General features: G+C 36.2%; 1 protein-coding gene across 5 annotated transcripts in view; it reads right to left on the bottom strand.

Moving 5' to 3' along the window:
• SLC13A1 (solute carrier family 13 member 1) overlaps positions 1-14361 on the bottom strand; it is a 214807-nt gene that overhangs the window by 76733 nt on the left and 123713 nt on the right. The window lies entirely within an intron of this gene.

The following is a 14361-nucleotide window of genomic DNA, read 5'->3' as shown; positions in this document are numbered from 1 at the left end:
ATTATTTTCCTGTCCTATTAAGTACAGTTTTCTGAACAAAATATACACTTCTTATGTAACTAAGTGATAAATTTCAATTGTTTCAGTTTTACTGTGAACACAGTGAGATCCTATTTTTCTAGCTCTGGGTCTTTTATCAGCTGTTCTTTCTCAGCATTAGCTTCTAGCACAACAGTTCGGTTGATCTTTCTAAAAGTTGTTTTCTGTAATCTAGGGACAAAGATGAACAAGTTTATTAAATTAAAATAATTCCCCATCATTGTAAATAAGTGGGCTTTTATCTGGGGCTCAGAAGAAGACTTCTTTTCCTGTAGACTCAAGCATTTTATTATTGCCATTTTTCTAATCAACTCCCAACATATTTACAAAGTATCTATTATTGTGCCAGGCATGGGCAAGGGTGCCAGAAGTGTGTCCTTTGGATGAGCAAAATGCTACTGAACTCAGTTTCTTTGGGAAACAGGGAGGGGTTTCAGTATTTCTGCCCTGGCCTTTTTGCATCTCCAAGCAGTTAGTAACTCCTGCTTTTTAAGATATTCTATCTTCTGCATGTAGAGGATCAGACATAACCTCTCCAGACTTTTGACTGTGTAATCAGAAGCACAGCTCTGTGGCATGTCACCCTTTAGAGCCCTCAGACTCTCCTGGGTAAAGTCCTGCGTCGACAATACACAGAGCTCTGGTCCAGATCTCCACAGAAGGAAGTTTACCTGGGTGTCACATCCAAAGTGAGACAGCTCATTCTTGGTTTTTCTGTTAAATTTGTTTCCCCCGTATGTTTGCTCAAAAGTAAAGGCCCACATGAATTTAGGTAAACCAAATTTAAGAAAGTACATAGGAATAGTGAACATATGAAAGGAGATAAGGGAGCCTTTCACCACTGGCTAACCTTAAATCCTGCATGGAATAAAAAGATATAAACTAAGGTGCAAACAGACTTCTGGTCCTATAGTTTCCTTGATGCTTAAATTTTCCCTTTTAGAGAAAATCAGTGGTTCAAATCTTGGCTATTTTTAGAAGTCCCACTCTAGTCTAATTAAATTCAAATCTCTAGCCTCCTCGACTATTAATTTAAAAAAATAATTAAACCTTCCCAAATGACTCTAATGTGTGGCACATGTTTTGGTTGATTTGAAAGACAGTGAGTAGACACTGCTTTTACAAAGTCCCATTCCAAACAGGCATCTGATATTACAGCTAAATCTCATTTCTGAGACAATTTCGCTTACACAGAAAGTTGGGACAAATATGATTAAAACAACCTTTGGAAAATTTGTAAATCAAGGGCAATATGCTTTCCTCCAAGTTGGCTAATCACAGACTATAAGATATAAAATGTGTCATGTTTTGACATTTCAATAATGGCTATCAATCACAGCCTTATATTTTACTATTGAAATATTACCACTTAAATGCCATTTGTTAATGATAATATTTTGGAAGTCCATCCACATCTAATCTAAGAGTAGAAATAGTTCATAATCTAACGAGTTATACATCAAACTGAAAAAGCTTTTGCTAAAAATAATTTGAAACAGAAAAGATACTGTACAAGATGTGTGCTCTGGAAAGAAAAGTAGGTGAGCTAGTTTCCACCTTTTTTGATTTTTCTTTACAAAGTCTTCATGTAATAAAAAGGGTAATTTGTAAAAAAAAAAAAACTCAGGAAATAAGAAAGTTACATTAGTTTATTTTGACTAACATGAAAACTTCAAGTGAAGTGTGAGAACTTTCACCTCCAGGATGCCTGGAGCCCCTTAAAAAATAAAATTTCAATACTATTGGAACTGAGAGAAAAAACATCACTTTCTAGCTGCTTTAGAGAAATCTATAGTGGATCTTTAAATTAAAAGCAAAATCATGTATGAAGCGTCAGAATTATTCTCAGGGTAATTCATTTACTTTCTAATCAAGCTTTTGAAACTGTTCTGGATAAAATTAAAGTAGCTTCATACATTAACAATGGCAACAAACTACTGAGCTCATCCCAGATTTTTCATGTGAATGTCTTAGAATCGCTCAGATTTCAAGGAAGAGATGTGCCAGGTTAGCTCAGCAAGGAGGCCTTATCTACAGACACATGGGGAGGACTAGGATCTCAGGATACCATCACAGCCAGCTGAGTGGCTCCCCGGATTCCAGTGCTTCAACGGATCATCATCTGTCAGACAGAAATGGGGCACAGTGAAGCCCTTCACTTGCCTGTGGGCGTGGAGCTGGGAGTCTCAGAGCCTGCCCTCACAGCCACTGCACTACACTGCCTGTTTGCAAGACTCAGAGGACCAGAATAAGGCAATACCAGGGCCTACAGGAAGCCTGGAAAGCCCAAGTCAAGATTTGAATTTTGCAATCTATTTAGGAGCTGGGGACAACTACAAAACTTTGGAATTTAATTTTGTATCTTTGGACTTAACTTTTTTATTTGCTGTATTCAATTTCCTGAAATTATTAACTGCAAAAATTAAAAAAGAAGAGAAAACAGTTACTTTGTAAACATGCTGTTACAACACACAGTTGAATGAGGAGAAATATTCCAAATTAGGCCCATCTGGGGTGGTCTTGAGGAAGAAGGAGCAATTGGCTTTTCCATTTTGCCCCAAAGCTAAGTCTGAAGAGCTTTTAACTTGACTCAAGATGGCCAGAATTTAAACTTTGCTTCACACTTTCAAGTTGAGGAATTCTAAGCATGCTGCCTTTTTCTTTTTCATCTTTTTTTAAAGAAAACCAGTCCAAGTAGGAGGTTGTTTCTCCTCCCAGTGCAAGAACTTGTTGCAAAAGGATAACTTACAGATTTGTCTGAAGAGCCCTCCAGCAAAGGAAGTAAGTAAATGGGAGAGGCGGATCAGGCCTTACATGGGGTTCTGTGGATGGAGGGAAAAGGATCCATTTTTGACCAGCTGTGTCCAAGAGCAGAAATTTAAAGAGAAAGAGACATGGCTGTGTATGTGTGGTTTTCTCATGTATCACATTGTTGAGTCCCCAACTGACCCAGTTGTATTATGACCATATTAAGATTTAAGATCTATCACTTGGCTTGCCTACCTGAAACCGCATCCTGAAAAGGGAGCAGAGGTCTCTGACACTCATAATCAGACTGGAACCTCATAGTAGCTGAGAACAGGTTCCACAGCTGCCAAGATCAAGGAGATTTGGACAACACTGCTATAAACTGTTAGTCACCCGAATGTCACAGGTATCACTGTGTTGGGTAATAGGCAGGAGGACATTGTTTCATAGTTAGAAAATGCATTGAATTCTAACAAGGCTTGCAGACCTGGGAACTAAGAAGAGGCTTAGGTTAATGGGATAATCAGCAGTATCCAGCAACAGGAAACTTTATGTCCACTTCAATTTTTGGGAGAATGTTCATCAGTCATAGAGGATAGAGCAATGAGTATATTTACCAGGTTTGCATGTTGAAATCATACCTGCATGTGGATAGAAAGGCCTGAATATGCCCTACCTCTGTGTTTAGGCTTAGGAGAAATTGACAGGTGTCCAATCAGCCAGGTGTTGTGAAGGGCAGTTTAGTGAAACTGAAACATCTGCGTTAAGCCAAGTATATACAGTCTGTATTTGAATGTGTATGCATGTGAGTATTGCAAGATCTAAAAGACAACCAGGAGTTCTTACCAAACTTAGGTATTCCTCAGAACCCTCTTATTAAACTTAAGTATTCCTCAGAACCCTAAATTCTTGCTACTAGTGAAGCTATTAATGAAGTATAAAAATGAAACAGTGATGCCTCAGACAAAACAGACATTATGACCAGAGCTTCAGCGTAAACTTGGGGGCCCAGAAGTGAAGTAGGCTTGAGCCAGGCTGCCGAAGCCAGACCTCAGTCAGCAAGTTCTGGGTGAGCAGAGAGGTAGATCCTTATTCTGAGTCAGCAACCCCTAACTATCCAGGCATCTGAGTCATACCATGCACCCAAATGATAGTAGCATGCAGTCATGAGGTTAAAAAGGTAAATATGCTATAAATCACTCTTGGAAGGAAGTAAGACTTATGGAGCAGTGGAAAAAGAGAATTCAATTCTGATGGTGTTGTGTTGGGCTTTTGGATAGTTACCCGTTTTCTAGTTTCAATGTTTGCTCATTTTCATGCCAGTTCTAAATACTTACATGTATATATACATTCAAATATAGACTAAATATACATATATTCACACCATTGTGTGTTGTAAATCTGCACTGTAATAAACTGTATATCTAAAGAACAGGTAGTTCTCAAGGTAAAAGAAGATAATTTACTTATTTATTTTTTTCAATAAATATCCACTGAGCACTTATAGTGATTCAGATATGGTTCTGGGTGCCAGGAATATAAGTCAGACAAAGTTCTTCCTGCATGGACTCGATATTCAAGTTTGGGGAGACACAAAATAAGCAAAGAAATAATAAAGCAAATAATTCCAGGTAATAACTGCTATGACAAAATTAAAATATTGCAATATTATGAATTGTGAGCTGGAAATATTTAGATATATATTATGCAACCCAATATATATAACAAAGTATATAAACATTTATTACAGTGTAGATTTACAACACACGTAAGTGTGAATATATGTATATACAGTCTGTATTTGAATGTGTATATACATGTGAGTATTGCAATATAATGAAAAGTAAGCTGGAAGGTTAGCACAATTTTAGTTGAAATCTATGAAGTGTCCAACCATACAACTCTCTGGAGAAGACAGATGCACAAAATGTCTGAGGCAGCAATGAACTTGGCCCATTTAGTGAACTGAGGGAAGGCCCTGCAGAGAAGGAAATGAATGAGAAAATTGAGTAGCTGAAAAGTCAAACCACTCAAATTTTGTAAACCATTATAAGGAGGAAGGATTCTATTCTCACAACCATTAGAACTACTGGAGAGTTTTAAGCAGGAGAGGGATCTCATTTATGTTTTAACAAGTAAGTTCTTCTAGTTGTTGCACAGAAATGTTCCTCAGGGTAGAAGCAGTGGAATTAGGCTGACAGCCTTTGAAGTCTCAGACCCACCAGATCAGAGGGTCTTGGGAAACACTTGGGGTATTCTACACACATGCCAAACAAAAGGTGGAGCAAGTCTATTCCAATTCAAGGTGATCAGCCTATAACCGACTGTCGATTCACAAGAAGATAACAGAATCCACAATGTAACATCTCTGAAGCCCAGTATACAATAAAAAATTATTAGGAATGCATAAACAAACAGGAAAACATGACTCATATTCGAGAAAAAAAAGTTCGACACAACCAGCCCACTCCAAGACAGCCCGTATGCTGGATTTAACAGAGAGATTTTAAAGTAAGATTACAAAAGACTTATGGAAAACATGTTCAAATAACTAAATAAAAATATTTTCTTCATAAGGGAATAAGAAATCTCAATGGGAAAATGGAATCTTAAGAAACTTAGCAAATTCTAGAACTGATAAGTACAGCCATTGAAATGAAAAATCTACTGAGGACTTAACAGATATCTGAGAGTGGAAGAATGAGCTGTTGATCTTAGATATATCAGCAGATATTTTCCAGTGAGGGGAATATGAGAAAAAGAGTAGAGAAGAATGAACTTGCAGAAACATGTGGGACAATATCAAAGAGTCAATCATACATGTTACTGAAATCCCAGGATAGGAAAATAATGAGAATGGGTAGATGAAATTATGTGAAGACAATGACTGAAAGTCTTCAAACTTGATGAAAACCTAAAGTTCCAAGAAACCCAGTGACCTCAAGTAGGATATTAGTCTGGCTACTGATTCAGGAGTTAATATTCTGAGTGCTTATTCATTCAATATTTATTGAATACTTGCTGTGTTGGGCAGCAGGGAGTATACATCTGAATATGGCACAGTCTCCGCCATATTTAACAATCCACTATGTTAACCACTAGCCACGTGCTACTGACAGTTGGACTATGGATAGTATAATGTGATGAAATGATGATATTTTGGATGAAATAAAAATACATGTTTGAAATGAACTTCACCTGTGTCTTTTTCTTTAAAGTGTTAATAGAAAATTAAAAATTATACATGTAGCTCGTCCTGTATTTGTATTAGACAACCCTGATACAGAGCACAGTCTAGTTGGCAAAATAGGGCCCGTGATAGGAGTAATGAAGGAGCTAGGTCTCAGATCAGATACGCTGGGACTAGACACTTTTTATTAGTATCACCTTCACTTGGTATAGTTTTGCTTGGTTCTTTTGAACTTGTTTTAATTTGTGTTTCCAGAGAGGAACCAGAAACATACTGGATATCAGAAAATATCTGTCATTAATATTTAACAACAGATAATTCTGAACTCAGCATAAGACATGAGGGATTTTAAAATGATCCATTTGGACTACTTTGATGCTCTGATCTCATGATCCACAACGTGAAAGGAGGTATGACTTGGTCTGCTTATTTCATATGGTTCTTTTGAATATATAATGAGGAACATTAAAAATGCTTTGAAAACTTAAGTGTTATGTACAATGGAACCTACTTAACATACCATTTGAAATAGAGTAGACTTTAAAAATTTTTGTGCTTTACTCTTTGAACACCTTTTGAAATTTTTATTTGATAGACATTAAAGGAAAACATTTTTACCTGTAATCATTAAAAACTCTGTCCAATAAGACACTTTTAAAATGGAATTAGGGCTCATAGGTATTACTTATTAAACTATTAAATGAAAGAGAAACTATTAAAGAGAAAATACAGAAGTGATTTGTTCATTCATTTGAGCATATGTTATATGCCAAACAGCACATTAGACACTGGAGCACAACAGATTACACAATCTGTGTGATTCTTGCCCTCAAGGAATTAATTGTCTTGTGCATGGTTATTTTCTTTGAGTTGGGTTTTTCCCTCCAAATGCTCTGCTGCTTCTAAAATTTGGTCTTTGATTTTATAGCTTTCCATTTTAAAAAGTGAATAGCATTAAGTTCTTTTTTCAGGAACTTCCTGTTTAGTCACTATAACTCTCCTTCCTCAGATGCAGCTGTGGGTTTGCAAGTCAGAAGGCCCGAAGCTAGCAGGTGGTGAGATCATGCACTGGAATAGGGTTCCTAAAATCTATTAGAAATGATGGGGGCTACAAGTTTCATGCTGACCATTTGCATAATGACTAAGATTTCCTGGAGCTAGTAGTTTGCCAAACTGTAAGAAACCCAGGAAATCACCAGTGCAGGTCTTGCCTTCCCCAGCAAGATCAACAAGGTCATACTTTCACTGACAAACTTGATATGAATAATTTTGCTGGGAATATTTTGTTCAAACAGATTTTCTGCTTCTATTTGCACAGCATGCCTTGGCCCGAACACTGTCTATTTCTGCAATATACATATTTATAAAGGACATTGTAAATCTGTGCTGTAATACCTAGAACTATAAAGGGTATCCTAGCAGGTACACAAAGGTGGGAAAAGTCTATCATGAAAGTGCCTAAATATGATTACAATCTGAGTTGCTCTAGGAATCAAAGTGTTATATACAAGACTTATATGTAAAGTTGTGGGGAGAAGTGAGCAAAGGCATCTTTCTCTTATGTTCCTATATTTCCACCAAAATGACCAAGGGAATATAAAATAGTGTTAAAACCTACTACTAGATGTTAGAAACTAGGATAAGGTGTCACAATATGGAAGAAACACCAAAGAAAGTCTGTTTATAAATACTAAATTTTTTGGTTAGTCTGAGAAATAGCGGCATCAATGGAAAGAAAATAAAGGAGACTTTGTAAAAATCTACCCACACTTACTGAGGAATAAATCCTATTTGGACTCTAATCAGCAAGTATTCAACAATAATATTTGAAAACAAAAGTATCAATGGCCAAAGTTTAATTACACCAAGCAAGAAGCTTGAATATTGGTAATATCAAACAGAAAGTTAACATTGTCTCAGGAATAGATCTATAAATGAAGAAAAATCCTGTTGTATAGCTGCACAATGGAATATTATTCAACAATAAAAAGGGATATACTATTGATGCATGCTGCTACATGGATGAAAAAGCAAAAACATTATGTGAAGTAAAAGAAGCCAGATGCAAATGACTACATATTGCATGATTCCATTTATATGAAATATTAGAAAAGGCAAATTCAGAGAGAAAAAACGCAAATTAGGGTTGCTGGGGAATGGCATTTGAAATGAAGATTGACAGACTTGTCAAAGTGATCTTTCTGGGGTGGTAGAAATACTTTAAAACTGGATAATTCTATAAATGAACCCAAACTCATTTAATTTCACAGTTAAAACAGGTGAAGTTTATGGTCTATATAGCTCGATAAAGTTGTTAACTGAATCAGAATGCTAATATCAAAAACAATTCCTAATAAGCATAGTTTTAAAATTCAAATAAATATCAATTGGGTCTAAATTAACAGAGTTCATGGATAACAGGATAAGAGATGCTAGCAAACATACATATTTTATACTGAAGGATAGAGCTAAGTTCTGTTCTTATGATTAGCTTTAAAAAAATAGGTAACAGCTGTTAACATTTAAGCAGTGTTTTAAGTATATAAGTAATGTTTGACAGTCTGTTTGTGTATCTAATTTAATATACCTTACACATGAGGCTGTACCCACTGCCCCAATTCCAGTCACCTTTGCTATTCCCCACTTTGGTGTATATCTTTCTAAGTCTTTTTTTCTGTACATTTACATATCTAGCCATATAATATATGATCGGTCTGGTTATTTTGTTATAAAATTTGTATATCAAGATAATGTGTGATTCATTAAATGAGTTTAGAAGCCTTCCTTTTTTATCAAGTCTGTGCACGGATTTATAAAATAAGGAAAATAAGTATTTCTTAAAAGCACAAAGTCACCCCAAACATTCTTCTAGTCCAAAGACTTAAAAATTTCCACCATCCATCATTTTTCCCAAATTCTTTCTTTTATTTGGGTTTTCCCCTTCATCTTCCATCAACCATGAATGCCGAGAGGGTAGACTAGGGCAGGAAGCCAGAGTTTTGCCATGTCATACTGCTGGGACCACACTGCTTGGGCTTAAGGGAAGGGTGTGGATGAGGGCTTCCCAGTTATGGTCAGTTAAACTTCACAGGACTTCTGTCTGGACCTGCTTTACCCTTGAGCACTAGGTATGATGGGCAACAGGGAACTGTGCACCTACCACTGATTACCCGTCTTGGCTAGTTTCCTCCAATAAATGCTATGCTGGGTCTTGTACGAACTGCAGGTTCATAGTACTCCTTTGCTATTTAGATGCATATTAAGATATATTTATCAATCTTTTTGTAGAAGGCTTTATAATAATGAAAAATTATTGTCCAACAATTAAATATTAAATGAGTTACGTAAGATAAAATACGACAAAATAATTAAGAACCATGGTCTTGGGGAAAAGCTGTATTTTACTAATTCTATAACCCATATCCCTTTTGACAAATCCTCGCTTTCTCCCTCCCTCCCTCCCTTCATTCCTTCCTTCCTTCTGCCTAATTTTGTTGTTAATAAGTCATTTTTTTCCCATGAAGTAGGGGTTATGTTACTTCAAAGAACTGATAACAATATCTCATCTCTATTTCACGATTTTATCTGGTATCTAAAATTTTCAGTGGTTTCTCCCATTTAAGATTTTGGTCACACAGACTGAATAAGACTGCAAATGATTAAATGCTAACCAAAAGATCCCCAAATGCATGCCCTGCAGAGGTGAAGTTGAAGACCATTTAAGATGGCCATTATCTTAATTATTATGGCAATATTAAGATTTGAATTAAGTATATATGAGGACAATCAGTTTTTAAAATAGGGCAGTCTGTGTCTGTCTAATTCAATTGAGTAGCCAAACATGCATTAGAGGAAGAGAATTTCTTTCAAGAAAATACATGGAGTGTGGGAGAAATGGGAAGATATCAGTCAAAGGGTACAAACTTTCAGTTATGTGATAAATAAGTTCTGGTTATCGAAGGTGCAACATGATTACTATGGTTAGCAATACCGTTTCGTATATTCAAGAGTTGCTAAGAGAGATCATAAATGTTCATACACAAATAAGGTAGCTATGAAAGGTGATGGAAGTATTATTAATATTATTGCAGTAATCATTTCACAATATATGCATACATCAAATCATCACATTGTATAGTTTAAAGTATAAGTGGAAAAAGAAAAAAGAAAACAAACAGGAATGCTAAGAAACCACATTCCTTTTAAACAATAGCAGTTCTATGAGTGGTTGGCTCTCAGCAACTCATAGAAAAGTAGCAATTAGGGCAATATTCTAGTCCAGAAGTCGGGCAATTTTTGATGGCTGCTGGTAGAGGCAAAAATGCTATTGGGAATAATTTGTGCCAATTTAAGTGATGAACCCTAGCAGAGGCCTTGTGGGTGAGTGTTAGGAAATGTAGATCCAATTTTTGGGAAGTGAGATTCTTTCTAACTTATACTTGCTCACAATAAGATAATTAAGTATCCACCTCCTCTCCAATACAGACTGTATCTACATCTACACAAAGAGCAATTCATCCTGAAGAAAACCTGAGATCTGAGTAGATATCTTCTGCATAAGGGATAACAAGACCACATGAAAGACAGCAGGAGAGATGGAGACATAACAGAGAGAGCCCCACTCTCAGGGCAGCCCAGCCTTGGTGCCAGAAAAAAAGTTAGGAGGTAGAGGGTTTAAAACTTATACCACAGCTATAATAGAAGGATGCTGATTTTCAGAACTCAAGCACCAACCAAAAAGCAGGAGCTACCTACTGGAACTCTCTTCAGAACCAGAGCTGCTGGTGAGCTCCATTTTTTCATTCCCCATATACACTGATAGCACAGATGGGTGCAGGATGAATGCCATTGTTTTAAGTTTCCTCCACATATTGTTAGTGTGGATGGGAATAGTATAAGTTACATTGTTTACTTTACCCCTGTATATTGCTAGCAGAGATAGGAGCAAGATCAGGGTGAATACTCCAATTCCAGATGTAACAGAGGTTGCTTCCCAGTCCCTACACACATCCAAACTTACCAGTCATAGGTCCAGCAGTCCCACCAAGACGGCACTAGTGCAATGCTCACATGGATACACTCTGCCTGCTCCCCCTCTGTCACCTGCCCCATTTGTAAGACCCTGGCCCAGTGCCAACCGAGGAGAACTCTGGACTGCACCTACTCACTTCTAGATACCCCATTAGCCTGGCCTTGGCTGACACCCACCTGGAAGACCCTTGGACCATGCCCCTCCACCCCCAGTCACCTAGACAGCAAGGCCCTGGCTTGTTGCCTACTGGGGATCTCTGTGGACTGCACCCCTTTGGCACTGACTGTCCTGCCAGTGTGGTCCTGATTGGCAACCACAAAGGAGACCCCCCAGCCCATGCCCTGCACCAGAATACCCCAGCTCATGTCCGCCCAGCCTCCAGCTAGCCAACCAAGACCAGCAGACAGCAGTCTACCAAGGGGATTTTCCTTAAGAGGCCACACCTTCAAAACTGGGGGAGGCAGCCTTTTCACCTAACCTGCAGAAACAACCACAGAAAGTCAAACAAAATAAGAAGGCAGAGCTAAAAAGAACATAAAAAACTTCAGAAAAAGAACTAAATGAAAGAGTTAAGCAATCTACCTGATGAAGAGTTTAAAGTAATGGTTATAAAGAATGTTACAAAAGTTGAGAGAAGAGTGGATGAACTCAGTGAGAACCTCAAAAAAGAGAAAATATAAAAAAGAACCAAACAGAGATGAATAATATAATAAATAAATGAAAAATACACTAAAGGAAATCAATAGCAGATTAGAGGATGCAGAAAAATGAATCAGCAATTTGGGAGACAAAATAATGGAAAGTACTCAAGATGAAGAGCAGAAAGAAAAAGAATGAAAATAAATGAGGATAGATTAAGAGAGTTTTAGGACAACATCAAATGTCCTAATATCACATTATAGGAGTCCCAAAGTGAGCAGAGAGAAAGGGGTGGAAACTTCTTCGAAAAAGTAATAGCTGAAAACTTCCCTAACCTAGGGCAGGAAAGAGACAAGAAGGTCCAGGAAGCACAGAGAGATACAATCAGGATGAACCCAAGGAGGTCCATACTAAAACACATAATAATAAAATGTCAAAAGATCAAAGAAAAACAAAGAAACTTAAAAGCAGCAAGAGAAAAACAATGAGCTACCTATAAGGGAAACCTCATTAGGTTATTAGCTGATTTTTTAGCAGAAACTCTACAGGTCAGAAGGGAATGGCATTATATATTCAAAGTGTGAAATGAGAAAGACCTACAGCTAATATCTAGCAAGATTATCATTCAGAATTGAAGGAGTGATAGAGATTCTCAGACAAACACAAGTTAAAGGAATTTACCACTATTAAACCCTCCTTACAAGAAATATTTAAGAGACTGCTTTAAGAGGAAAAGAAAAGGCTGTAACTAGAAGCAATAAAAAGTTTCACTGGTAAAAGCAAACAGATAGCAAAAACAATAGACTAATAACTTAAAAGCTATGATGAGAGTTAAAAGACAAAAGTGGCAAAATCAACTACTTCCAACAATTGGTTAAGGGAAACATTAAATAAAAGTGTTAAAGAAGACATTATATATACAAAACATGGAGGAAGGGGAGTTAAAAATATAGTGCTGTTAGAGTGCATTAAAAAAAAGCAACTGACAACTTAATAAAGATGGCTATGTGTGTAAGACATCATATATAAACATGGTAACCACACACCAAAAACCTATAATAGATAAAAAATAAAGAAAAAGGAATCCAACTATACACTAAAGAAAGTCATTATACACAAAGGAATAGAGCAAGATAAGAAGAATCAGAGAACTAAGAAAACTAGAAAATGTTTAACAAAGTAGCAATAAATACATACCTATCAATAATTACTTTAAATGTAAATGGACTAAATGCTCCAATCAAAAGACATAGGGTGACAAATGGATAATAAAACAAGACCCATCTATATGCTGCCAACAAAAGACTTACTTCAGACCTAAAGACATACACAGATTGAAACAGAATGGATGGAAAAAGATATCCATACAAATGGATTTGAAAAAAAAAGCTGGAGTAGCAGTACTTTTATCAGATAAATAGACTTTAAATCAAAGATTGCAACAAGAAACAAAGAAGGACATTATGTAATGATTAAGACCTTAATCCAACAAGAAGATTTTAGAATTGCAGATATCTACACACCCAACAGAGGAGCACCTAAATACATAGAGCAAATATTAGAAGACATGAAGGGAGAAATGGACAGTAATCTAATAATAGTAGGGAACTTTAAACACATTAATTTCAGTGGATAGATCATACAGACCTAAAATCAATAAGGAAACAGTGGCTTTGAATGCCATGTTGGACCAAATGGACCTAATAGATAAATGCAGAATATTACATCCAAAACACCAGAATGCTTAGTCTTTCCAAGTGCACACATAACATTCTCAGGATAGATCACGTTAGGATACAAAACAAGTCAATAAATTTAGGAAGACTGATCATACTGAGCCTTTTTTCCAAACAAAGAAGTATGAAAATGGAAATCAGTTATGGGGAAGAAAACTGGACAAAACACAAACATGTGGAGGCTAAACAACATGCTATGAAACAACCAATAGGTCAAGAAAGAAATTAAAGAGTAAGCCAAAAAACAAAAAACAAAAAAGAAAAGACTTTTAGAATGACAAAAAATAGAAACACAACAATATGAAAGCTTTGGGATGCAGCAAAAGAAGTTCCAATAGAGAAGTTTATAGCATTGAAGTCCTATATCAAGAAATAAGAAAAATCTCAAAAAAGCAATATAACCCTGCACTTAAAGGAGCTAGAAAATGTAGAATAAAGCCCAAAGTCAGTAGAAGGAAGGAAATAATAGATATTACACCAGAAATAAATGAAGTGAGAGATTTAAAAAAACACTACAAATGATCAATAAAACTAAGAGCTGTGTTTTTGAAAGGTAAACAAAATTGATAAACCTTTAGCTAGACTCATTAAGGAAAAAAGAGCAAGGACTCAAATAAATAGAGTCAGAAATGAAAGAGGAGAAGTTACAACTGATATCACAGAAATACACAATTATATGAGATTACTACAAAAAATTATATGCCAACAAATTGGACAACCTACAAGAAATGGACAAATTCCTAGAAGCATATACTTTTCCAACATTGAACCAGAAAGAAATATAAGATATTAATAGACTTAATTACTAGAAACAAAATTAAAGTGGTAATTTATAAACTCCCTACAAACAAATTTCCAGGAGCAGATTGGCTTCACAGGAGAATTCTACCAAACATTTAAAGAGTTAACACCTATGCTTCTCAAACTATTCCAAACAAATAAAGAGGAAGTAAGTTACCAAATTCATTCTAAAAAGC

Source organism: Manis javanica, chromosome 6, assembly GCF_040802235.1.
Source record: "Manis javanica isolate MJ-LG chromosome 6, MJ_LKY, whole genome shotgun sequence".
In the NCBI taxonomy this organism is placed as follows: Eukaryota; Metazoa; Chordata; class Mammalia; order Pholidota; family Manidae; genus Manis; species Manis javanica.
This window is presented reverse-complemented; position numbering and strand designations above follow the sequence as displayed.